The sequence below is a fragment of the Suncus etruscus genome, chromosome X (assembly GCF_024139225.1).
Source record: "Suncus etruscus isolate mSunEtr1 chromosome X, mSunEtr1.pri.cur, whole genome shotgun sequence".
Taxonomy (NCBI): Eukaryota; Metazoa; Chordata; class Mammalia; order Eulipotyphla; family Soricidae; genus Suncus; species Suncus etruscus.
The window spans coordinates 126123806-126149751 of NC_064868.1; the positions used below are offsets into that span (position 1 = coordinate 126123806).

The 25946-nt window shown below is 38.2% G+C and overlaps 1 non-coding gene across 1 annotated transcript; it reads right to left on the bottom strand.

The window, feature by feature from the left end:
* Positions 1-6441: 6441 nt before the first annotated feature.
* LOC126000353 (U6 spliceosomal RNA) lies at positions 6442-6553 on the bottom strand. The gene has a single exon (XR_007492697.1). It is a non-coding gene; the product is annotated as a U6 spliceosomal RNA (small nuclear RNA).
* Positions 6554-25946: the final 19393 nt, after the last annotated feature.

Genomic DNA, 25946 nt, shown 5'->3' on the forward strand with positions numbered 1-25946 from the left:
TGGCAAAAGCGGGCTGAAACCTGAAGGCACTGCATTCCAAGCCAAGCCAATTAATGCAAAAAATGATGGGTAAACCTAGGAAAACCTTTAACAACAGGGGAGATGGAGAGAAATCAGAACAAGTTTCCAAGTCCACCAAAATGCACAGGTCCAAGAGAGAAAGACCTAAAAGCAGCCATGAAAATAAAATTCCAAGCCATGCTAGAAGAGATGAAAGAAACACTGGCCAGAGATTACAAGAAATCAATAGATGAACAAATGAACCAACTTAAACAAGAATTGCTACAAAATATGAAAGACTCCATACAAACAGAATTAAAAGATATACATAAAACTGTAGAAAGCCAGAAGAGCAGAATCGCACAGCTTGAGAATCACATATAAGAACTCAAATATAAACTGCAAATAAAAGACAACAAATAAGTCAACAAAGAAATAGAAGGTAAAGCACTGGAAGTAAAAGTCCAGTATTCTAATGAGCAAAGACAAAAGAAACAATCAAGAATTATAGGTATACCAGAAGTGGAGGAAACAGGGAAAGGGAAAGAAAAATTATTCAGGGAAATAATAGTGGAAAACATTCCTTCCCTCTGGAAAGACGTATCTGAGCAAATTTAGGAGGTGAAAAGATTCCCAACAAAATAGACCCTAACAAACCAACTCCAAGATACATAGTAATTCAAGTGGCAAGAAACAAAGAGAAAGGCAACCTATTTAAAGCAATAAGGGAGAAAAAACCCTCACATACAAAGGAAGGAATATTAGAATCAAACCAGATCTCCCATATGAAATACTTCAAGCAAGAAGATAGTGGAATGACATATTTAAAAGACTGAATGAAAGAAATTTTCAACCTAGAGTCCACTATCCAGCAAAACTCTCATTCATATGGGAGGGAAGTATAAAATCAATCTCAAAAAAAAAATGAACTTGCATTATTTGCGCAAAAAAAAAAAACCGGCCCTAAATGACCTACTCAGAGACAAATTACACAATCCAAACCCCTTATTGTAACAACAACCACCCTAAACAACACAACTGCACAACAGCTCTCTCTGGTCAATAGTCTCATTAAATGTTAATGGACTAAACTCTTCCATTAAAAAGACACATATCTCCCATTAAAACACACATAATAGAGAACTGGATTAGAAAACATAAATGATATCAGGGGTTACTCCTGGCTCTATGCTCAGAAATCTCCCCTGGCAGGCACAGGGGACCATATGGAATGCCGGGATTCAAACCACTGTCCTCCTGCATGAAAGGCAAACGCCTTACCTCCATGCTATCTCTCCGGCCCCTGTCCTGAGGATTTTTCCAGATTCCTTGTGATGTTCTTTTATTTGTTTATTTAAGTGCTATGAGTCCTATCCCCATGGAAGATTTTGTTTCCAGGTGCTTGTCAGATAGATATACTTTGCATGTTTTATGTTTTCTTAGGTTAATAGAAAAGAGGAGTGTCCATGGCTCATGTACTATTAGAGCAATATTATCTAGAATTTAGGCTGATATAAAAATATTCAGTCATTCAGGTCTAGAAAGTGGCTGGCTCTCTTAAAAGATATTATATGAAGCCCTAGTCTGGGAATCATAACTTTAGTAGCAATGTGAAATAAGTCCATAGAGCCAGTACTCTAATGGAGCAAATGAGGATCTTTAATATAGTTTTGCACATTATGATGGGAAAATTGGAGAGTGTGATATGGGATGCTTTTGAGATTGTTTCTAGCTCATTGGATTTTTCAACGCAAGCCAGAAGGAAAGATTAAGTTTAAAGGAAAGCATTAAAGTCTGAGTCACAGCAACTATCAGATAAGGTTTTATTATCTTACTTCATTCAATTCGATTTTCTACTTCATTCTGCCAGAGTAGAGTATTAGTATCTTCCAACAAGAAAAACAGAAGCCTATGATTAGAGACAGTTAAATTATACCCTGTCTTGTAGCCTGTAATAAGCTTGTGAAATGCCTAAGCCTGGTATCAATGTGTTGAGGTAGCCAGAGAGTCTCAGATAGAGCCTTGAAAGAAGGCAATTTACATAGTACATATTTCAAGAATAGTAGGAGTCAACTATTTTTTAAAATATATTTTATTGTAGGCATCGTTATCAACAGCTCCGTTAGTAGGAGGTTTTCATGCAAAAAAATCCCAGCACCAAAACTCCAAAAGGATATACCTCACTACACCAATGTAACAGTGTCCTCTTCCCCCATCTCATTCCATCCCATCCCGCTTCTTCTTGAATATATAGATAATGTTTACATAAATCAGGCATTTTTGGAGTACCTAGCCTAGATTTTCTTGAAATTATGGTCTGGAAAACTGCATTAGCAGCAGATAGAGTTTGATTAAAATATAGATTATCCATTCTTAACCCAAACCCATTGACTTACATAGTGTAAAAAATGAAGTCCAAGAATCTAAATAGAACAATTTGAGAAAATTTTAATGTATCTTCAAATTGAAGAACCTGTGATCAAAGTTAAAGTTCTATGTATCGATTACATAGTATCCACAAGGTAAATTTGGAAGACAAAATTAGCCGAGGTACCGCTAAACTTTCATATTTCTGGATAAACTGAAACATAATATTTTATTCGTAATGAAGTTTGGAAGTAAAGCTTCTTCATGTATAAATATAAACTCTCCTAGAGATGATGCTACAGGCTCAAGTTTGTCATTCTTGATGCAGACAGAATTGGGATGACACCCACGTCTCCAGACAAATCTAAAAACTATTTCTCTTTTGGTACCACATTTAGAGTTATTTATGAATAAGTTTAGTTCCCATAATCAAAGCCTATCTCACCCTTTTGAAGTCAAAGGGAAGAATACAACTGCTCATGACAGTTGCATGACCTTAGTTTCTCTTTCAAAGAGTTGTATAGAACAGATTACTAATAAATCAGTGTAAGTTAGGAGCAATTTATTACAGGCCTTTCCTCAATGGGCTTTACCAGGTACTCCAGAACAGAGTGCTTACATGTTAAGAGAAACTGTTGACCAAGGCTGTCACTTGAAATGCACACAAACATCAAATGGGACATACGAAGCCTGTTTTTTACCAATCTTTTAGTAAGCCTATTTTGTTGTTGTTTTCTAAAGTAAATCATGTTTGTACGTAAGAAAAGAGAGGGATGGGAGGAGTTTGATAAATGTACTTGCTCAAAAGAGAACTAGGGTTTGTCTAGAATGTGAAGTGACAATACACAACTCATGCATGCATGTGCTGGGCCTATTTCCACAGACTGTGAAAAGCACTCTGAAGTTTATAAAAATACACATCTCAGAGGGGAAATGTGGATGGACATGTGGCATGTGACATGTGGCATGTGCATGTGCATAATGCTGCCAGAGTAATTTATATCTAGACTTGTCAAACTGCACAATCCACCTCCCAGACAATTGCTGGAGTGGTTGCCAAGGGGGTATCTAAGCAGTTTATGGTCTTATTTTGATATTCTTTGCATGACCTTTGCTCCTATGGAGCTGGGGGATGAGAGAGGGTGGTTTCCCTTATACCTCTCTGCTCAAGGATGCAAAAAGTCTCCTTGTACCTGGCCTATAATTCTTCTCAAAGGTTTTCAAGGCTCATGAAATCTCTATGTTGTATCAAAGTTCTTACTGCCTTAAGTTTGGATTTCAGGCAATGTTTTCCCTAAGCCTATTTCTTTGGTTGCTGCTTTTCTAGACATCAATTAAGTAAACATTTAAATGTAGTAGTTTGAAAGGTCTGCCAATTTATTAAACTTTGCAGATTTACTGCAAAACCTAGTCTAAACTTATTATTGTGATTTCCCAGTTTGATGTTCCAGTTCTTTCTTTGCTTCAATCCTCAGGGCTGTATTACGGAAATTTTCCAAATTAATGTGTTTTATACAGGATCTTTTGAAAAAGGCAGCAGAAGTACACTGATATTTAAGAGGAAAACAGTCTACAAATTGAAAAATCAGGGTAGATTTTCTTGGTGGGATTAAGTAATTAATATTGGCAAGAGTAGAATTTGCACTTGGATCAATGCTTATAATTTTAACAAGAATACCATTAGTGCTACATAAATAGAAAAATTCAAGACACTGCCACCTTGAATATAATATTATTTGAATAAATGGGATACCTCTATAGAGATTTTGGAACTTCTGATATTTAAGAGAAAGTTCTAGTGGCAATGAAGGGGAAAGAAAAGTCACAACCATGCCCTTCCCACTTTAATGAGTTTAGTATTGGTTCATCATACCTTATGTTTGGCTCTATTGTTAAAACTAAAATTTTAGCTATTTAATTTTTCTAAGCTCTGCTTGTCATCAAAACCTAACCTAAGCTAACATAAACTTATTATTTATCATTTTGAAAATTCAGACAGTTTTCCTGAAGAAATGTTAATGATTTAATCGTGGGATGTTTTCCCACACATCACTGGAAGTGTTATGTAATGTACAGTACATACTTTGTATTAACTTTCTAAAATATGAAAAAATTCTAAAACACAGGCAAAAAAGGAAAAAAGCACATTGTGGACCTAGAATATTGATATTTAATGTCTATGGAGCATTTGCCATCTGTTTGAAGCTGTGTTAATCTTTTATTTTATAATCATAAACTATAAAGCAATTATTAAATTTATCCATTTTATAATTTGGAAACTGATTTCCACAGGGCTAAAAAAATCTGAAAATAATTACACAATTTTTGATCTAGTTGGTATTTGTTTGTACCTGGATCAGTGTAATACCATAATATATATACATATATATACAACTCTCTCAAGCAGTAGATTTTAAGAGTGTATATATATACACTCTTAAAATCTACTGCTTGAGAGAGTTGAAACATAAAGAGTGTGGGTTCTTTTGGATCCCAGACATAGAATCGACACAGTTCTTCACAACAGCTACAGGAAACAAATCCCATCCGGGACATCCTTAATACCGCTGGGCCACCAACAAATGCCAGTTCTAATATGATATCCTGACAACAAAGAAAATGGAAACAACTTGACCTAAGAACATGTCATCCTACCTCACCAGCTAACAATAAGACAAAATCAAAGACTTGTCACCCTTTGGTCGGTCCAAAAGCCAAGATTGCGATTTACAGATGACTGGCTGCTAGAACCATGACTGGACTGAATATATCTTGAGACCAATAAAAAAGCCCTCATCTAGGATTTGAACTATGACCCACACAGTAACCATGATCCCCATTTCCAAAGGTCCGGCAGAGACAATTGCAACGGAATGGGGCTTCTGGAAACACAATGAAAGACGCTATCCTAGTTTCCATCCTAGGATCAGTGCAAAGACCAAGACCACCAACCACAGAAGATGAATTAAAATGACACTGAGGAAACAGAATTTCTAGAACCACAAAGAAAGACTTCATCATAAGTCCCACTCCTGGACCTGTGCAGATACTGAGATCTATAGATACAGAGGTCTTATTTTATCACCCAGGACGGAGCAGAAGTTTTCCAAACACCACGAAAGCACCACCGGTAGAGTAAATGAACCTGAATGGAGTCTATAGTTAATCCCGTGACAGTATACCCCAAGGGTGGAGAAACCCCACAGCTCTAAGGCCAAGTGAATTCCTTTTCGAATGACCCCAATATTTACTGTGCCAGTGCAGGAGGGGAAAAAAGGCAAAAAGCACAAAACATTTTTTATCTTTTATATATTATTTTTTCTTCATTTATTATTATTATTATTATTTACCTATGTACTTTTTATCAATTGCTTTGTTTTGGTGTGATTATTGAAGCTGTTGTCCCCATTTATATTTATATTGTTTTTTTTTTCTTTTCTTTTCTTTCTTTAGGTGCTCTGCCATGTTTTTTAACTTAAGACCATGGCTTTTTCTGTGGTGTCTATTGTTATCACTGGAGTGCTCACTGGATATTTGACTCTTCTTTTTGTACTGTTGGGGTGTTTCACCTTCTTTTTCTCCTTCATCTCTCAAACCGATGATGAGAGCCTCTAGAAGGATTCCCCCCATTTTCGGCATATTAGACTTTTACCCCAGTTTATTACTTTTCTCTTCTTCAAATAAAACCACATAACTTGAACTATGTAGTCCTTCCTCCCAGTTAGAGGGGGAAATAAGGGAGCACCAAGACCAAGACTACTAAGTAGTAAGCTCGGTACAGAGGGGACCACAATTTCTCACAGCCCTGGGAGTGAGAGAGGAGGATATGGGAGGTAGGACGAACACGGAGGTGTAGGGAGGACAAATCAGTGATGGGAACCCCCCTGATTTTATGTAAATATGAACCTGTAATATTATTGTCAACAATATGTAAACCACTACGATCAAAATAAAAAGTATATTTAAAAAAAGAGTGTGGGTTCTTGGTGGGCTTTATGCTGCTATCTAGTCTATGTTGCTTAAACACCAGAATTCTACTTCCATCTCTGTCCTGTCTTTTTCCTAATTCTACTAAAAAATATCTTTAATCTTTGAAGCTCCTTTGAATGACCTTTCTTGCACAGGGGCCATGCTAATCTTCTCTGTATCATTCCAATTTTAGTATATGTGCTGCCAAAGCGAGCACTAAATGACTTTTCTTAGAAATACATGGACAGCTTGTTAAAATATAGATTCTCAAAACTCTATCCCAGATGAACGTAGAATTGCTAAAAAATTGTGACACAAGTTCATAAATGTTCAAGAAAATAAAAGACTGGGAAATACCACATTGACTTCCATCAAGTAGTGAATGTCTTAGACACTAGTTGACACTTTGATGAATTGACAGGATGAGCAATCTGAACATGGAAAAATTCTAGAAGTCCGAAGACTTAAGAAAGGATATAGAAAGGGGGCCTTGGGGACAATGGAGTGGGAGCTACCAATCTCCCACAGGGCTGAGTCTTCACAGTGCAGGTGACCCTTAGTGTCATGCCCTCGACCCTGAGCTTGGAGTCCCATGGGCCGTGCCCACTGCTGCCCCACCCATTAGGGCCACCAAAGCTGTGGCCATGACAGAAACTGAGGACCAGACCTTGGTCAACTTCTTCCCCCAGTGATAAAAGGAAAAGAAAAAGAAGAGCAGCTGGGCTCCGAGTGCCATGGACACGGCCTCCGCAGATGGTGGGTTTGAGGTGGTGCAGGCACCTGGCAGGGCAACAGTGAGACAGAGGGGGCCACAGGTATCAGAGATCCACTAAGGGAGTTACCAAGGATGAAGACAAATGGAAAGATTTTGGGCAAAAGGTTTTATTACAGCAGCCTCAGAGTTGAGAAAATGCCAATAAAAAAAAGAAAAAGATGAAAATAAAAAGAGAAGATCCAAGTGATGATTAGGAAGAAGGAGGTGGTGGTGGTGATGGTGTGGTAGTGTAGAAAATCTTGGAGTCCTTGGAATAAAAACAGCTCCTGTACAAGCAACTCCTACTCCAGTAATAGTCACAGAAACCTCAGATTTGGCAACTACTAGTGGTGTGAATAGACCACCTGAGGCCAGGAAGTTGACCACAAGTAAAGCGCCACCAGGAGCACCAGAAATTCACTGTGATACACAGTTCCTATTCCTGTAGTCCACTGCCAGGCATGTAGGAAGCTGGAACGATAAAGAAATGGAGATCTTTGAAGTAGTAAAACACATAAATAGATATGGTAATGGGGTTTCAAAAACTGATAAGAGATATTTGTGAGTTTTGCTTTTAATCCTTACTTTATTCATTACATCAGTAAAGAGAAGGAAATTAACATGTTGACATTAACACTTTTAATATTTTCTTCTTGCTTGGTTCTTGCTTTCCCTTTTTCATTTTGAGTGTAATATTCAAATCATCACCATGGTAAAAATATATGACCTCAGATAGGGAGTAGGAAGTCAGGAAAATTATTAATTGTCAGCACAGCAACCAAATCTACAGAACGATACAGTCTAGGATTGGAGTTTTGAGGATCAGTTCCATCCACTGATTACAGTGCCCCCTAATTGTTCCCTATAACAACACTTATAATAGACTGATGTATATTGATTTCAGGTGCTAGAGTTACTGAAATGGAATACTGATTTACTAGATTTAAATGGGACCTATGAATTTATGTTTTTAATAATATCCCTGATGCAGCTATTTCTCTTATTCTTTGAATGAGAGGAGAGTGGAGACAAAAATCTATTGTACTTTCATACTTCCAAATATCTTCTGTGTACTAAAGTAATTTTGTTTCTTCTGCATATACAGAAACGTGACATCCTTGGTGAAAAGAGCAATATTTACTGGAGACGTCAGTTTTGAACAAATCTCAAACTCAACCCTGTAATCAATTCGACAAGAGCACATAAATAGAGTTTTTTATTTTCTGAGCCAATGTAAACAGCTCTGGCAGAGTATGTGGAAACCTAATCCCAGCAGTAGGGAGATGAGGGTTGATTTGTTGCTAATTTATTTATACCTAAATGGGGTCGAAGTTTTTGATCCTCGCCCTCATTTTCTGTATCTTAATTTAGTACCCTTAACTGGAATCCTGATTGCATTCCCATAGCTTACTCATATACTCCTGCTAAAGGCTGAATCCTGGCTTACTGGAGTTCAATAACACAAAAGATCATTCACAGAAACACTTCCGATAGCCATGCATACAGCTATGTGTTTTTGTTGCTAGTTAAATAACTCTGCTGCCCAATAAGCTGTATCACTTAACTAGATACAAACAAAATTATATAGACTTTTGGATACTCATTTGGGAAATATTGATTTGCTTCTTTGCAGGCTAAATCTTTACACTTTGCATTTGGCACACCTTGTCAATCCATTTAATTCTCTTTTCTACAACCAGCCACTTTCTGCTACAGAATGTCTTGTGTTTATGTTAAAAGTCTCTAGAATACTTCTGAGAAGCATTTAGTGAAAATTGTGGAAGATGTCCTATAATAATTAGTGTATCTTCATATGTCCTTACTGCCTTAGAAAATCAAGACAAATGAATCTGTGTTGAATACCAAGTATTAGGACCTGCTATAGTTTCTTATTGTAGGTACCTCAATCTGATTCCAGCAAAGACCAAAGTGTATAACTGCCCTATCTTAGTGGACCACCTCTGGAAACTCTCTCCGAGCTCATCTTGAAGGAAAATTAATGAAAGGCAAATTTCTGAACCATCACATTTGAAAACTCCAGGAACATATATAAACATATATACATATATATGCATATATACATATACATATATATATCAGCACATCTGTTCATGAACTAAAACTAGCTGAGGCTTTGCTGCTTGTACTGTGCTCTGAGACTATTATTTAGAATTGTGTATATATTCTTAATGCTTCTGAACAAAACTAGTGCCATGCTGGTACTCTAAATTTGTACTATAATTGCATTACTCAATACAATAGCTAAGAATTGGAACCAACATATATGTCTAACAACAGATGAGTGGATAGGTGATATATATGTGGCACATGTCTATAATGAAATATTACATAGCTGTAAGGAATAATAAAACCATGCAATTCGTTACAACATTGATGGAACAGAAAGATGGTGTGTTAAAAGAAATAAGTCAGAGAAGACTATTATAGGATATCACATGTGGTATTATGAATAAATGTATGAGGGAATGCAATATTTTAAATGGGGGTTTTCTAAAACAACCTTGGCTTAAGTAGTGAGGAAAAGAAAATAAATAGAATGCATAGGAAGAAAAACAGATGTGAAGTAATGGGGGGAAAGGGTCAAGGGAATTCACAGACGTTGTTACTATTAAATAATGATGGGATTTAATATTCAAACCATGAAGTAATACTGAAATCACAAGTCCTAAACTTGAACAACCAAACTTTATAAGGTGCCTGTATGATAGCAGGCTCGGAGGGTGTGTATTTGATAGAAACTAGGAACATTGGTAGAGGGAGGTGACAATGGTGGTGGGATTGGTGCTAAAAACTGTATGTCTAACACTAAACTATAGGGACCGGAGCAGTGGCACGAACCATATACCGTCTGCCTTACATGCGCTAACCTATGATGGACTGCGGTTTCTATCCCCCAGCGTCCCGAATGGTCCCCCAAGCCAGGAGAGAATTCTGAGCGCATAGCCAGGAGCAACTCCTGAGTGTCACCTGGTGTGGCCCAAAAAGCAAAAAAAAAAAAAAACCCACAAAGAAAAAATACTTCAACTATCAATAACTTTGCAAATCATAGTGTTTTTAATCAAATTAGAAAAACAAATATAGTCAAATTATTGCAGGGTTTATAATTATAAGTAACACAATCAGCTACATATTTTTCAATGAGTAGTGTTACTACGTAGTTGTAACTTAACAGGAGAAAATCTCGTTGCAAACAGAACAAACTGTTAATGAAATATTGATTAGTTTAAAATAATTATTTTAAAACTCCTGAGTAGAAAGCACTGTGCCAATGGTCATGAATATTGATATAAATGATATGATTTTTAGCTGTGTTAAATGTTCTGAAAAGTGCTATCTTTTTAACATAGCAGAATGCTATCTGGTATAAATATGATGTCAGATATATATATATATATATAAAATTTGTACAGCATTCTGGTTATCATAAGGAAAAATGAAAATGCTCTTAATAGAATAGGTATAAAGACTAATTCCATCACTGTTACTTTATGCAGCTACCTACTCCAGAAGAATGTGAGTACAGAATTGTATCAGGTACATTCTAACCTACATTTTTAGAGAATTTAGTCAAAACTCTGAACCAGTGGGATGCTCTTAGTCAATTGAAAATAGTCCTAGGCAGGCTGGAGAGATAGCATGGAGGTAAGGTGTTTGCCTTGCATGCAGAAGGATGGTGATTCGAATTCCGGCATCCCATTTGGTCCCCTGAGACTGCCAGGAGTGATTTCTGAGTGTAGAGTCAGGAGTAACTCCTGAGTGCTGCCTGGTGTGAGACCCACCCCCAAAAAAAAATAGTCCTAGGCGACCTGTTTTAGATGAAAAACAGAAATGGGAATACCAGATAAACTTGTTGTGACCTGAATATATTAAACTGCACTACACACTTTAATATTCCATGATTTATTCTGTTTACATTATAAAATCACTAGGCAAAAAGTACATTCAAATGATTTGTTTTATCCAACACAGGTAATACAACACAGGTGTGAATACAATTACACAACCATTTCTACAGAAAGTAAAAAGTATAATTACTTTGGTAAATCCCAGGTTTTCTAAATAGATATCAATTATTCAATCTGTTTAAATCTAATTTTGCCACCCTATTTTCAAAACTGTTAACTGTAGGGTCTACGCATAAAGAATTACAGCACCACATCTGTCAGGACTTTCCACTTCCCTAATCTACTGTCCCAGTGTCCCCTGCTACATTACCCCTTAATATGCTTTCTACTAAAGATAAGTCCTCAGTCTCTGTTGTCTTTGAGCATTTGCCGTGTCCATAATTTGATTCTCTATATAACACATTTATATACCACATTTATACATCACATTTCTTCATGTGCATTTCTAGACATACATTTTTGTACACATTTCCTTAAGACATTTATTTGTACTTCTTTTATTTATATACACACAGAAAGATCATTCTGGATCTATCCATCTTCTCACTGACTTTATTAAGTCTGATACCTTCCAGATCTAGTCACTTAGCAACAAATTGCATGATTTCATCTTTAATAATAGTCAATTTTATTTCCCTTTAAGTGCCACAATTATTTTATTCAGACATTTGTTCTTGGGCCTTTGAGTTATTTTCCGATTTTAGGTAATTGTGAATAGTACTTTAATAAAGATAGGAATGCAAATGCACTATCTGAATATAGACATTATTGGCCTTAATGATCAGTACCAAGATTTGATATTTCTGAGAAATGCAGGAACTAAATTTCTAGGTTTTTCTATATGAAGTGTACATACTGTTTTCTAAAAAGCATAGACCAGTTGACATTCAACCAACAATGACATTTCCCCCACATCGAAGTCAAATTGGCTTTCTGTTGTTCTTTATGATGTGTGCCAATCTCCCCAGTGTAAAATCATATATTGTTCTTTCTGTTTGCATCTCTCTGATAATAAGTAATGCAGAAGTTTTTTCGTATTCCATATGGACATCTGTATGCTTTTCTCAAGAGAGTTTCTGTTCATCTCATCCACTCCCTTTTTGATGTGTTTTTTTTTTCCTAAAATTTTCTACAATAAATCTTGGATACAAATACTTAGTAAGATGAGTCATGTAGAAACATTCTCTTCCAATCTTTGTGGGATTTATGTCTTTTGTAGTTCCAAACTTCTTTGTTTACTAAAGCACCATCTGTTTGTCTTTGTTTCTGTTGGTCTGACCAGTGGTATTGAATCCTGATGATACCATTAGTGTAAGTGAAACGAAATATTCTTGCTATATTTTCCTCAAATCCAAAATTAGCTTATTTGGGTGGGTATTTTTAAAACTTTTGTTCACTTTAAGAAGTGCTCTAGGCTTACTCCTAGAAGTACACTCAGGAATAAATACAAGCAATGCTTGGGAAAAAGGAATGCAGGAGGTTGAATGCAGGTACTAGTCATCAACTGAAAGCCAAGCATATTACCTTCTGAAATAGATCACTCTGGCCCCTGTTGTTGTTGTTGTTGTTGGTGGTGGTGGTGGTGGTGGTGTTGAAATTACCCATTCTTTTTCTCTAGCATATCATCAATTTTATGTCCTAAATACATTTCCTACTTTTCCAAAATACTTATTATCCCTAATATTGCCTCACAATAGACATTAGTATATATTGTCTGTTGTAGTTTCAGAGGTATTGCTTCAATCCATCTACATTATCACCTCTATTATATATGCAAATATTTGTCAATATATATTCACTGTTGGATTTGAGATCTTTGGGGATCAATACTATATTTTAGCTCTCTTTACATTATTAGTTCCTTGAAAAGAGACAAAACAGGAAATACTGATGGATAGATGAATTAGACAAGAATCAAACATTATTTCTTTAAAAATAGATACAAAGGTCCAAAAGATATAACAGGAAGGGGAAGCCGCTGAACTCTACTGGAACTCAGACGCCAGCACCCCTATCTGCCTGTATTCTGTGCTGTGCTGCATATTTGGCCTTATTTCATCCTGTGTGTGCTCATCTGCGGACGGTTCACCTTCCCTGGAGCCTTCCCTGGAGGTGAGTTTACACCCCCAGAAAGGGGAAGCCGCTGAACTCTGCTGGAACTCAATGCCAGCACCACTATCTGCCTGTCTTATGTGCAGCATTTTCTGCCTGATTTTATCCTCTGTGTGGCTCATCTACGGACGGCTTTCCTTCCCTGGAGCCTTCCCTGGAGGTGAGTCTACATGCCCAAAAAGGGGAAGCCACTGAACTCTGCTGGAACTCAGATGCCAGCACTCCTATCCGCCTGTCTTCTGTGCTGTGCTGCATGTTCGGCCTGATTTCATCCTGTGTGTGTGGCGCATCTGTGGATGGCTCGCCGTCCCTGGAGCTTTCCCTGGAGGTGAGTCTACACACCCAGAAAGGGTAGAGCCAGAGGAGCACGGTTGCTCTGCTTAGCTTCGCTGCTGTGCACATCATTTAGCCAATGAATGCAACCACAATACGTAGAAAAACCCACAATACAAGTGTGACAAGGGTGAAACAACGCAGGCCAGTGCCAGACATAGAGAATGACGATGTCAACTCTGATCAATTGAAAATGACCAACCAACTACTCAGTCTCTCAGATAAGGAGTTTAGAGTCGCAATATGGAAGATGTTTAAAGAACTCAAAGAAAGTATAGAAGAGAACACTAATAAGAATCAAGAGAATATGAAGATAGAAATCAGAAAACTCCAAACTGAAATTTCAGATCAAATATTAGGTCTGAAAAACTCAGTAGATGAATTAAAGATAAACATGTTTGAGATTTCCCATGGGTTAACAGCAGCTGAGGATAGAATTAGTACACTGGAAGATGAGATATATAAGAATTCCATACAGCAGAAGAGACTGGAAAAAAGCCTAAAAGCAAATGATCAAACAATGGAAAAATTACTCAAAAAATGGGAACAGATGAAAATAGAAGTCTATGATAAGCTCAACAGAAACAACTTAAGAATCATTGGAGTCCCAGAGAAACAGGAAGAAAATCTCCAGGAAGAATCAACGGTCAAGAACATCATTAAAGAGAAATTACCAGACCTAAAGAATGCATGTGAGCAAATCCTGCATGCTCTAAGAGTACCAATTAAAAGAGACCCCAGAAAAAACACCTCAAGACACAATCTAATGACAATGACGAATGCCACAGATAGAGACAGAATTCTGAAAGCAGCAAGATCGAAAAGAGAAATAGCATTCAAGGGAACATCCTTAAGATTTACTACATACCTGTCACCAGAAACACTCAAGGCCAGAAGGCACTGGTGGGAAATAGTGACAAAACTCAATGAAATAAATGCTTCGCCTAGAATACTGCACCCAGCAAAACTCACTTTCAGGTTTGAAGGAACAATACATGGTTTCACAGACAAACAAAAGCTCAGAAACTTTACAGACTCAAAACCATTCTTAAAAGAAAAACTTAACTGCCTACTTTAAGACAATACTGACCAACAGACATACCAAACTTCAATATAAAGATGGCACTAACTCCCAGGACAATTCTTTCTCTCAATGTGAGTGGACTAAATGCACCAGTTAAGAGACACAGAGTGGCTAAATGGATTAAAAAAAAAACTCAATCCAACCTTCTGCTGCCTACAAGAAATGCACCTGAATAGTCAGAACAAACATGGACTCAAAATAAAAGGCTGGAGGAAAATCATCCAAGCAAACAACACCCATAAAAAAGCTGGAGTGGCCATATTAATATCAGATGATGCAAACTTTATACTTAGGAAAGTTGTAAGGGACAAAGATGGACATTTTGTATTAATCAAGTGATACATACAGCAGGAAGAAATCACTCTCCTAAACATATATGCTCCGAATGAGGGGCCAGCAAAATATTTAATACAATTGTTGACAAATCTGAAAAATAATATCAATAACAACACAATAATTGTGCGAGACCTCAACACGGCATTGTCAACACTTGACAGGTCAACCAGACTGAAACCAACAAGAATATACTATACCTGAACAGAAAAATGGAAGCAAGAGGCCTAGTAGATATATACAGTACACCCCACCCCCAGAAGCCTGGATACACATTCCTCTCTAATGGACATGGGATATTCTCCAGGATAGACTATATGCTAGCGCATAAAATATACCTCCATAATATCAAGAGGATAGAAATTTTGCAGGCTACCTTCACTGACCAAAAGGCCCTGAAATTATATGTGAACTACAAAGGGACACAGAAGAAAAATTTTAATACCTGGAAGTTAAACAGCTAATAAAGAATAACCAGTGGGTCTGAGATGAAATCAAAGAGGAAATCAAAACCTTCTTGAAAACAAATGACAATGGAGAGAAAAACTATCAGAACCTATGGGACACAGCAAAAGCTGTACTGAGAGGAAAATCTATAGCTTTGCAAGCACACATCAGGAAAGAAGGGGCATACCTGAATAGCTTAATGACACAGCTCATAAAATTAGAAAGTGCTACACAAAAGGACCCAAAAATAGGGAGGCAGAAGGAAATAACAAAGCTGAGAGCAGAAATCAATGAAGTGGAAACCCGGAAAACAATCCAAAAGATCAACAAAAGCAGAAGTTGGTTTTTTGTAAAAAAAATAAACAAGATTGATAGACCACAGTCAAAACTAACAAAGAAAGAGAGAGAGAAACTTAATAACTTGTATTAGGAATGAAAAAGGAGAAATCACTACTGATAAGGTAGAGATTCAAAGGGTAATCAGAAAGTACTTGGAGAAATTCTATGCCACTAAAAATAAAAACCTGGGAGAAATGGATAAATTCTTGGACTTATAATCTTCCAGGGCTGAATGAAGAGGATGTAGCATTTATAAACACACCCATCAAAATTTAGGTAATTAAGACAGTAATCAAATGTCTGCCCAAAAACAAAAGCCCAGGCCCAGATGGATTCACTAATGAATTCTTTCAAACTTTCAAGAGGAACTACTACCAATCCTGGAAAGACTATTTCATGAAATCGAAAAAACAGGAACACTTCCAAATAGCTTTTATGAATCCAACATCACCTTGATACCTAAACCAGACAGAGATGCTACCAAAAAAGAAAATTACAGACCAATATCACTGATAAATACAGATGCAAATATCCTCAACAAAATCCTGGCAAACAGGATTCAATGCCTCATTGAGAAGATCATCCACTATGACCTAGGAATGCAAGGAAGGTTTAACATCCTTAAATCTATCAACATGATACACAACATCAACAACAAGAAAAATAAAAACCACATGATCATATCAATAGATGCAGAGAAAGCATTTGATAAGGTCCAACACCCATTCTTGATCAAAAATATCAGCAAGATGGGAATGGAAAGAACCTTTCTCAATATAGTTAAGGCTATCTACCTCAGCCAGAGGCAAATAGTGTCCTCAGTGAAAAAAAACTGAAAGACTTTCCTCTAAACTCTGACACAAGACAAGGCTGTCCTCTCTCACCAATCCTATTCAACATAGCACTGGAAGTACTTGCTATAGCGATTAGGCAAGAGAAAGATATCAAGGGACTCCAGATAGGAAAGGAAGAAGTCAAGCTCTCATTGTTTGCAGATGACATGATACTCTACTTAGAAAACCCTAAAGACTCTACCAAAAAGCTTCTAGAAGCAATAGACTCATATAGCAAGGTGGCAGGCTACAAAATTAACACACCAAAATAAATGGACTTTCTATACATCAATAGTAATAAGGAAGAAATGGACATTAAGAAAACAACCCCATTCACAATCGTGCCACACAAACTCAAATGCCTTGGAATCAACTTGACTAAAAATGTGGAGGACCTATGCAAAGAAAACTATAAAACTCTGCTCCAAGAAATAAGAGAGGACACAGAGAAATGGAAACACATACCCTGCTCATGGATTGGCAGGAATAACATCATTAAAATTGCAATACTCCTCAAAGCATTGTACCAATTTAATGTGATCCCTCTAAAGATAATTGTGACATTCTTCAAAGAAGTGGATTAGGCAGATTTGAAATTCATTTGGAACAGTAAACACCCTAGACTAGCTAAAGCAATCATTAGAAAAAAAAGAATATGGGAGGAATTACTTTACCCAACTTTAAACTGTACTACAAAGCAATAGTTATCAAAACAGCATGGTATTGAAATAAAGACAGGCCCTCAGATCAGATCAGTGGAAGAGGCTTGAATACTCAGAGAATGTTCCCCAGACATACAATCACCTAATTTTTGATAAAGGAGCAAGAAATCCTAAATGGAGCAAAGAAAGCCTCTTCAACAAGTGGTGTTTGCACAACTGGCTAGCCACGTGCAAGAAATTGAACTTAGACCCCCAACTAACATCATGTAGGAAGGTAAAATCCAAATGGATTAAAGACCTCGATATCAGCCCCAAAACCATAAGATATATAGAACAACACATAGGTAAAACACCCCAGGACATTGAGACTAAAGGCATCTTCAAGGAGGAAACTGCACTCTCCAAGCAAGTGAAAGCAGAGGTTAACAGATGGGACTCTATTAAATTGAGAAGCTTCTGCACCTCAAAGGAAATAGTGCCCAGGATACAAGAGCCACCCACTGAGTGGGAGAAACCATTCACCCAATACCCATCATATAAGGGGCTAATCTCCAAAATATACAGGCACTGACAGAAATTTACAAGAATAAACATGTAATCCCATCAAAAAATGGGGAGAAGAAATGGACAGACACTTTGACAAAGAAGAAATACAAATGGCCAAAAGACACATGGAAAAATGCACCACATCACTAATCATCAGGGAGATGCAAATCAAAACAACTATGAGGTACCACCTCACACACCAGAGATTGGCACACATCACAAAGAATGAAAACATGCAGTGTTGGCGGGAATGTGGAGAGAAAGGAACTCTTATCCACTGCTGGTGGGAATGCCTTCTAGTTCAACCTTTATGGGAAGCAATATGGAGATTCCTCCAAGAACTGGAAATTGAGCTCCCATAAGACCCAGCTATTCCACTCCTAGGAATATACCCTAGGAACACAAAAATACAATACAAAAATTCCTTCCTTACACCTATATTCACTGCAGCACTATTACCATAGCAAGTCTCTGGAAACAGAAAAGATACCCTTCAACTGATGAATGGCTAAAGAAACCATGGTACATATACACAATGGAATATTATGCAGCTGTCAGGAGAGATGAAGTCATGAAGTTTTCCTATACCTGAATGTACATGGAATCTATTATGCAGAGTGAAATAATTCAGAGAGAGAAAGACGCAGAATGGTCTCGCTCATTTATGGGTTTTAAGAAAAATGAAAGACATTCTTGCAATAATAACTTTCAGTCACAAAAGAGAAAAGAGCTGGAAGTTACAGCTCACCTCATGAAGCTCACCACAAACAGGTATGAGTTTAGTTAGAGAAATAACTACGTTTTGAACTATCCTAATAATGGAATGTATGCGAGAAATAGAAAGCCTGTCTAGATTAAAGGCGGGAGTTGGGTGGGGAGGAGGGAGATTTGGACATTGGTGTTGGGAATGTTGCACTGGTGATGGGTGGTGTTCTTTACATGACTGAAACCCAAACACAGTCATGTATGTTATAAAGTTGGTTAAATAAAAAATAAAAGAAAAAAGATATAATAGGGCATCTTTCCCTATTCAAAAAGACAGCAGATGATTCTTTTATGCCAATTTCCTAATGTCTTCTTACTTTCCACCTCCCTTGCTCTTATTACCCAGAGACTTAAATTTTGCTATATAAAACTGAAATGATATTTGTAAATGCTTTGCTTCTCCAATACACAGAACAGTTCTGCAAATGTGAATACAGGCAGACCATCATATTTGTTGATATCTGTATCCACAGCATTTAGTCATACTTAACCTAACAATGAATGTATAATGAAATAATGCAACTTCAAATTTCTGTCCAATGATGTTCATTTTTTCTTTGGTCGTAACCCAACCTTCAGTTATACTAAGAAACTTGAGGGAGCTTAAACAAGTAGGTATATTTTATTGCTAGTATGCTTGAGTGCCACCCTGTGGCAATCAAGGATTACTTCTATTCTCTCTGGTTCTGTATTGACAGAGGACTTCTGGTTGAAATCTGGGGACCATGTGCAGTTCTGCAAATAGATCACAGGTAGATTGTATGTAAGACTAGTACCTTAAAGTCCTATGTCTCCAGTACTGTAGGTAGATTCTTTTCCAAACCAAGTCGTCTAACACTTAAATGCATATTTAAATACACTGGATGATTCTTGTGCTGTTACATCCCATCTAAGGAAAGCACACAGCAGACGTGGTCTTTTCCTTCCCTGGTGCAGGGCTTTCCTCTAAAAGAATTATTTGCCAAAAGGCCCGCTTAGCGAAGTCAATCATTTGACCCTTTACGTGGATCATTGGCAGTAATTTCAACTTGGCTGTAACATTACATTTTTCTCTCTATTTGGCCACTACAGAAATCCAGCCTCAGCTCTCCACAGACAAAGAAATGTCAGTATCAAAAGCCTGCCAAAAGCTCCCTGCTGGCTAGTTTGCATAACCTGGAACCAACAGCTTGTTTTTCTAATTGGTAAACAATTATTTCCGTACCCCCTAAAATCCATTTTGTGGCTACTACTTAAACATCATGAATATCTCTGTCTCTCTCCTGGTATCTTGAAAAACTTGCTTTTTGCTAAACCAAAAACATCTCTACTTCTGGTTTCACTGCCCCCCAGCAGAGTTCTTTCTCACCTGAAGAAAAGTCTTTTAAAATGTAAATGTATGGTCTGTTTTCCCATTGTACTGCTCTCCTGCTCTTTGAGGACCTTGCATACCAGAGTCTGTCCTTATAAAATGTCATCAACTGAAAAGTAAATTTGTCTCTCGTCCCATGGGCGAGGGTCCCCATACAATGTATTTTGTGTGGTCTCATTTATTTCATATTTTATATTCGTCCACTTGTGGTCACACTTCTCTCCTCCGTGAAAAGGTTCCCGAAACCCACGAAGGTTCTGCTTAGCAAAGCTAACCCGTCTGCAGCATTGTGCTATCTCTGAGAAAAGCCTGGCACATATGCCTATGGAAACCCTTTTGAAATATTGTAGTCTATTTTCTATATTATGTTGTATAGAAAGTAAATGAAAGAATATGTGTCTTAACCATAAAAAAGAAAGAAAATATGGCATTTGAATATTATGCATATTTTATATTGGGCTTTTTTTTGATTTGGGGCCACACCCTTTGAGGGTCAGAGGTTCCTTGTGGCTCTGAGCTCATTAAAAGGAGGTACCAGAGAGATATAGCCTGTGTCAAGGGTCACATCAAACAGAGGTTCATCCTCATGCCAGGCAAGCATCCTACCATTGTGCCCCCAGTCCAGCCCGTCTTTTGAAGGCTCTCCGAAGGCTTCCATATTAAGCAGGGATGAATCCACCTGCTTCCTTTGGTCTGGGGGGAGGGACTATTGAATGGGCTGCAGCCAGTAACCGCTACGCTGGGCTTCAAGGTTAGTCCCAGATTTTAGGGGTCTATTGAACACCCGGTGATGCCCAGGGTTCGACCACATGCCAGGTAAACACCCATACCGCTTGGGCCAACGCTGCTGTCCCTTGGACTCATTCCTCGAAGCTAGCTAGATTTGTAAGTCTTCAGACAACCGTTGGAAGAAGAGCCGGACCTATGGCACAATGGTAGGATGCTTGCTTGGCTCGCTGACGGCCCATGGTTCGATCCAGGCCTCCTACAGCTGCTAAGTTATCGCTTCGGCCCAACTTTTCTATGAGCACAGAGCCAAGAGGAACCCCTGAGCATCAATGGGTGTGGCCCCCCAAAATAAAATAATCAAAAAAGTTCATATATGTAAATCACTGTGATTTAAGATATTATTGTGTTTCAGAATGCTTGTTTGCCCACAAAATGTATACGTTGAAATATTAACTCCCAACATGATGAAATAGTAGTCACGTCAGGAGGGCAAAATTTAAGTGAATGAAATGGATGTCTTATAAAATAGCCTATAAACGTGAGTGGGGGGGTTGTAGGTCAGAAAAGAAACTGCTAAGATTTGTGATGGGAAAGGACACTTGTGAAGGGTTGGGTGTTGAAAGAGTGTACAACTGAAACTCAACCACGAAATCTTTTTTATACTGCATCTAGTGTTGATTCAATACATAAATAAAAAGAGATGCTAGAAATATTTAACCCTTCCAAAATGTTAGGATATTGTAAGAATTACATTGTTAAGTCCAGGAGAATGATGCGCCGTTCAAAGACACCAAGACCACAGTCTCATGCAAAAACAGGGGGGTTATTTTCTTTACAAGCATATGCAGGGGCTGTTTAGAATCCAGCATAAGCTAGAAACTGCCAGCCCTGAGCCATGAGCTTATAAGCTGTATATAGTATTTCAAACAATAGAAAGGTACAGTAGATTGATTTGCTTTAGGAAGTACATGACATCTGGCATTTGCTCAATCACATTTTTGCAAGGTGCAGGTGCAAGCTTACAGGGTTAGCATGACCAGGTTAGAACCATGTCAGAACAGAAAGAAAGTTGAACTGTAACTAGGTCTACAAGTTCCCACAATTGTGAAGGGAGGTGAGTGATCAGGGCAGTCAGGAAACTCAGGGGAAACTTAAGTTCCCAGAATTGTGAAGGGGGTTAGGTGATCAGGGCAGTTAGCAAACCCAGGGGAAAATTTTCCTTTACAACATGATCTAAAAAATGTCCTTCACCTAACCAGATCTTTCTGATAATTATCTTCAGCCTTCAGATGTGTCTGAAATGAATTCATGTTATGTATAAGCCACACAGTCTGGGAGTGTATCACATAATTAAGTGTACATAAAGAGAAATATTTTAATTTTATATCACTTTATCATTTAAATGCATTCTTGTTCCATGGTAAAATCAAAACATTATATCATTGAATGATCACTTGAATTTTAAGTAAAGGACAGAAAATAGATCATGTGATTTAAAAGGGAATTTGCCCAAATTTTAGAATATCAATAACTATATGAACAACATCACAGAATTCTCAACATCAACTCCCTTTACATTCTGTCTGAATGTGAATGTGTGGATTTCTGGTGATTAGAGATATGGTCATTTCTGCTAGTTTGGAAAGGGAAATTTAGTGACAAGAAAACTAAAACAGAATATAGAAGGGATGAATATTTCTGACAGATGACTTGACATTTGTACCCATAAAATGAAGAAATTAAATTAAAATTATGACTTAAAAGCCATAGCAATAACTGTAGCAAACCAAATGAACTACCATGCACCAAAGTGAGCTGCGTGCATCTAACCCCAAGTCGATTCTGGCACCTCATATATGGTGCCCTGAGTAACAACAGAAGTCGTTATTGAGTAAAGAACCAAAATTCACACCCGAGCATCATAGGGTATGACCCAAACTCAGTCAACATAATTTAATTTTTTTTATCTCATTGAGGCTAACGTTTGAGAAGGGCATCTCCAAGATCTAAAATACATACCCGAGGGCTTGCATCAGGTACAAAGGGAAAGTCAAGTGATGTCACTGATATTTGTGATATTAACTACTAAAGCAAATGAACCTCAGGAAACTGTGAGATTAGATGAAACTCACTGACAACTAGAGCCATTACCAGGGGGCAAAGGAAGGAAATGGTGAAGTGGGTCAGCATGTGGTTTTGGTGGTATTTTAGCACTAAGTTTGACAGTCAGAGTGGCGAGAGTTTAGCAAGCACCCTGAAATTTCATGATACTATGAATCAATGATTAGTCAATAAATAAATGAAAATTCTTAGATAAATAAAAACATTTCAAAGAGCTTAAAAGGTAAAATTGAACCTCGTGACTTTTAGAATTTGTGTCTGGAGTACAAACAAATGTAAAAATACATTTTATGTGCTATGTTTCAGTTTTTGAATCTAAGTATTCAAGATAAGTATTTATGTATTTGTTTGTTTGTTTGTTCATTTTCTGCCGAACCCATATATGTGGCGGCATTACCCCAGCAGGCTCAAGGAAACATATGGATTAACCTGGGTTGTTTGCAGGGAAAGCAAACACTCAACCTGCTGTTGTATCATCACTCTGTTTAATAGATGTGTCTTTAAAATCAAGAAAGATGAGAACGGAGTCATAGTTCAACAAGTAGTGCTTTTGCGCAACCAGGTTCTACCCTTGGCCTGTCAGTTGGTTCTCTGAGCACCCCTGAGAGTGATTCCTGACTGCAGAGCCAGGAGTAACGCCTGAACATTGCCAGGTGTGACCCAGAAACCAAAACCAAGTAAAATATGGAAAGAGACTTGAGGATTTTTCTATTACAAACACATATCGACAATAGAAATCATCAAGTCTCTTTATTTTATTTCACTGTTCAAAACTATTGTTCATAATCATAAACTCTTGGCAAGATTTGAACAGGCATGTCAGCTGAAAAGAAAGTTTTTTAATCCATTTGAATGAAAATTATTTTCTAAATTTCGTTTTGTCACATGCCAAGAGCATTTTAAAGCCACTTGCTTTAAATTTATTGACTGAATATTTTATTGTGATGACTATTCCTACGTCCAACTAGAAATGAAGTTGAACATGGTAAAACAAAACAGAACAAAACAAAACAAAAAAACAACTCTGTACAGCAATAATTTGGAAGGTTGGTGCAATAAGAGAGAGACTGAGTGTGTTCTTATTTTTCGTGTGGGAGACACAGCAGCCCAACTCCTGAGGTGTTTCTGGTTCTTCAGCCAGAAGCCAAGCTCATATGGGAGGTCGGGACTCGAACCGCGGCCTGCCAGCGGTAAGCTGCTTGAGGAAGCACTTACTCTGTCCATTAGACTACACTCAATCTCTGTGTAACTGTCGACTTTCTTCGCCTATGAGTTACTAGCTTCGCCGCCACTGCGCCTGCGCGCCTCGGTTCCGGCCTGGCCACGCCCAGGCCACGCCTCCTCCCGCTCAGCCCAAGCCATGGCGGATCCTGAATGGGAGCGAGTCCTCGGCCGCCCGCATCCCTGGGGCCTCAGCAGCATCCCAGCAGCTGCTGGTGGCGTCCAGGTCCTGCACCTTCGCCCCTTCTGACTTCCGCTGGGTCCCAGGTCGCTGACAGGGTCCGAGGCTCCTCGAGGCCCCCGAGTACAGCCCTGTCCGCCCTGGGATGGGGTGTCCGGGCCTCACCGGGGCTTCCTTGGCTTGGTGCGGGCAGGGGCACCTTCGTTCCTAGGCAGCCGTGCAAAGGAACCGAGATGGCAGGCCACCCGGCCAGCTCCAGAAAGAAGTGTCCGGACTGGAAGCACTTCGTCTCCCCCCTCGGACAGCACGAAAGTCACTTGCAAGCACTGCAGGAAGGACCTGAGCACCAGGAACTCTTGACCCTCCAGCCATGTGCCATTCAAAGACAAACCCCCTGTGTAACCCAGAATGCCCATCCTGCGGTGACTTGGTAACGAGGATTTCCCATAAAGGCATCACGTAATTGACATACGTATCATACTAGATTGTTTCAAGGTGACCGGAGCAGTTATTAAAATAGAAAATAGAAAGAAAAACTAAACAGATGGAAGAGAAAGGAAAGAAGAAAAAGTTCAGTAGCAAGTATATTTGTGAACTCCTTTAACAATAGCAGGCTTAGTCATTTCTTCTTTTTTCTTAAGGATACGTGTTAAAGAAATATAGTAAAATAGGTGTGACAGTGGCAACTGTTGCTTTTTGCATAGGCCCAGCAAAATATGAGGGAAATTAAAAGGAAACTCCTTGGCCTAAATACAAGACCTTCCCCTGAAGTATTCTGGCCTAAGACCAACTCTGGTGCTATTGATCTACACTCAGTGGCCTCTTTTCCTCCACCTCCCTTCACTGTGGACCTGTGCTTGCCACCAGACTCGGTTTCTGAGAAGTTCCTGCTCAAGGACAGTTCCTGTATGGGACTGCTGGAATCCGTTTTTCAGAATCCACAAGGCAAAATCACAGATCAAATTGGTGTTCCAGATTTTACAACCCCCCGACTAATTCTAAAGACTTATAAGGGACATGTATATCTCCTTTGAAAATGTTAGATGTTTTCCCTTAACAGGCACAACCCTTATTGAATATCCGCTTATATAGCGACAATTTTCCACATTCTTTTTTTGTGATCTGTACTATAAAGAATTTTGGTAGAAAAGTCTCTGGTAAGAGTTCATGTTATAACCAAGTTATGGGGATTATTGGACTTGTTCCCTCGGCCCCCATATACACCAATCATACCCTGAGGCATTGTTCCTTTTTAGCATAGGCACATTAAAATGGGAAAATATTACATATAAAGCCAAAGACTTTAAATGTGTGAGCTCAGTAAAAATTAAGAACATGGAAAAGAACACAGACCATTTCTCATTCTTTAAAGTGACAAGCCTTCTAAAGTGCCCTATAACGTCTACACTCTACACCCACCCATACCTCAGCATGGAACCCTATCTGGTAAGAAGGTCTTTAAAAATGTACCTAGGGACCCCAGAGAATGGATCGGTGGCTTCAAGTTGGGACTAACGACCTCCACATCTTGATTTTGAATCCCAGTGTCTCCAACAAGTACTCTCCTACAATTCAGTTGTTTGTGATCCCGAAAGAGAAGATCCTGGGAGCTGCCTCAGTGACTTAAAATGTTCCAGGGCAAGTGTAAGACATACACTTTAACATAACTTTTATTTTTAGGTTATACTTTTTTTTAGGACCTGAAGTACGTGACCAACCAGACCACCGAAGCAGCAACTGTGACCTACAGATTTATGTTACAGGGCCTACTCATCGAACACATTCAAGCAAACTAACATTCCTTTGCTCTATTCTCCTCTCTTCTCACTACTTCTTTTTTTTCTTCCTTTTCTTTTTAATCTTATTTTCTCTT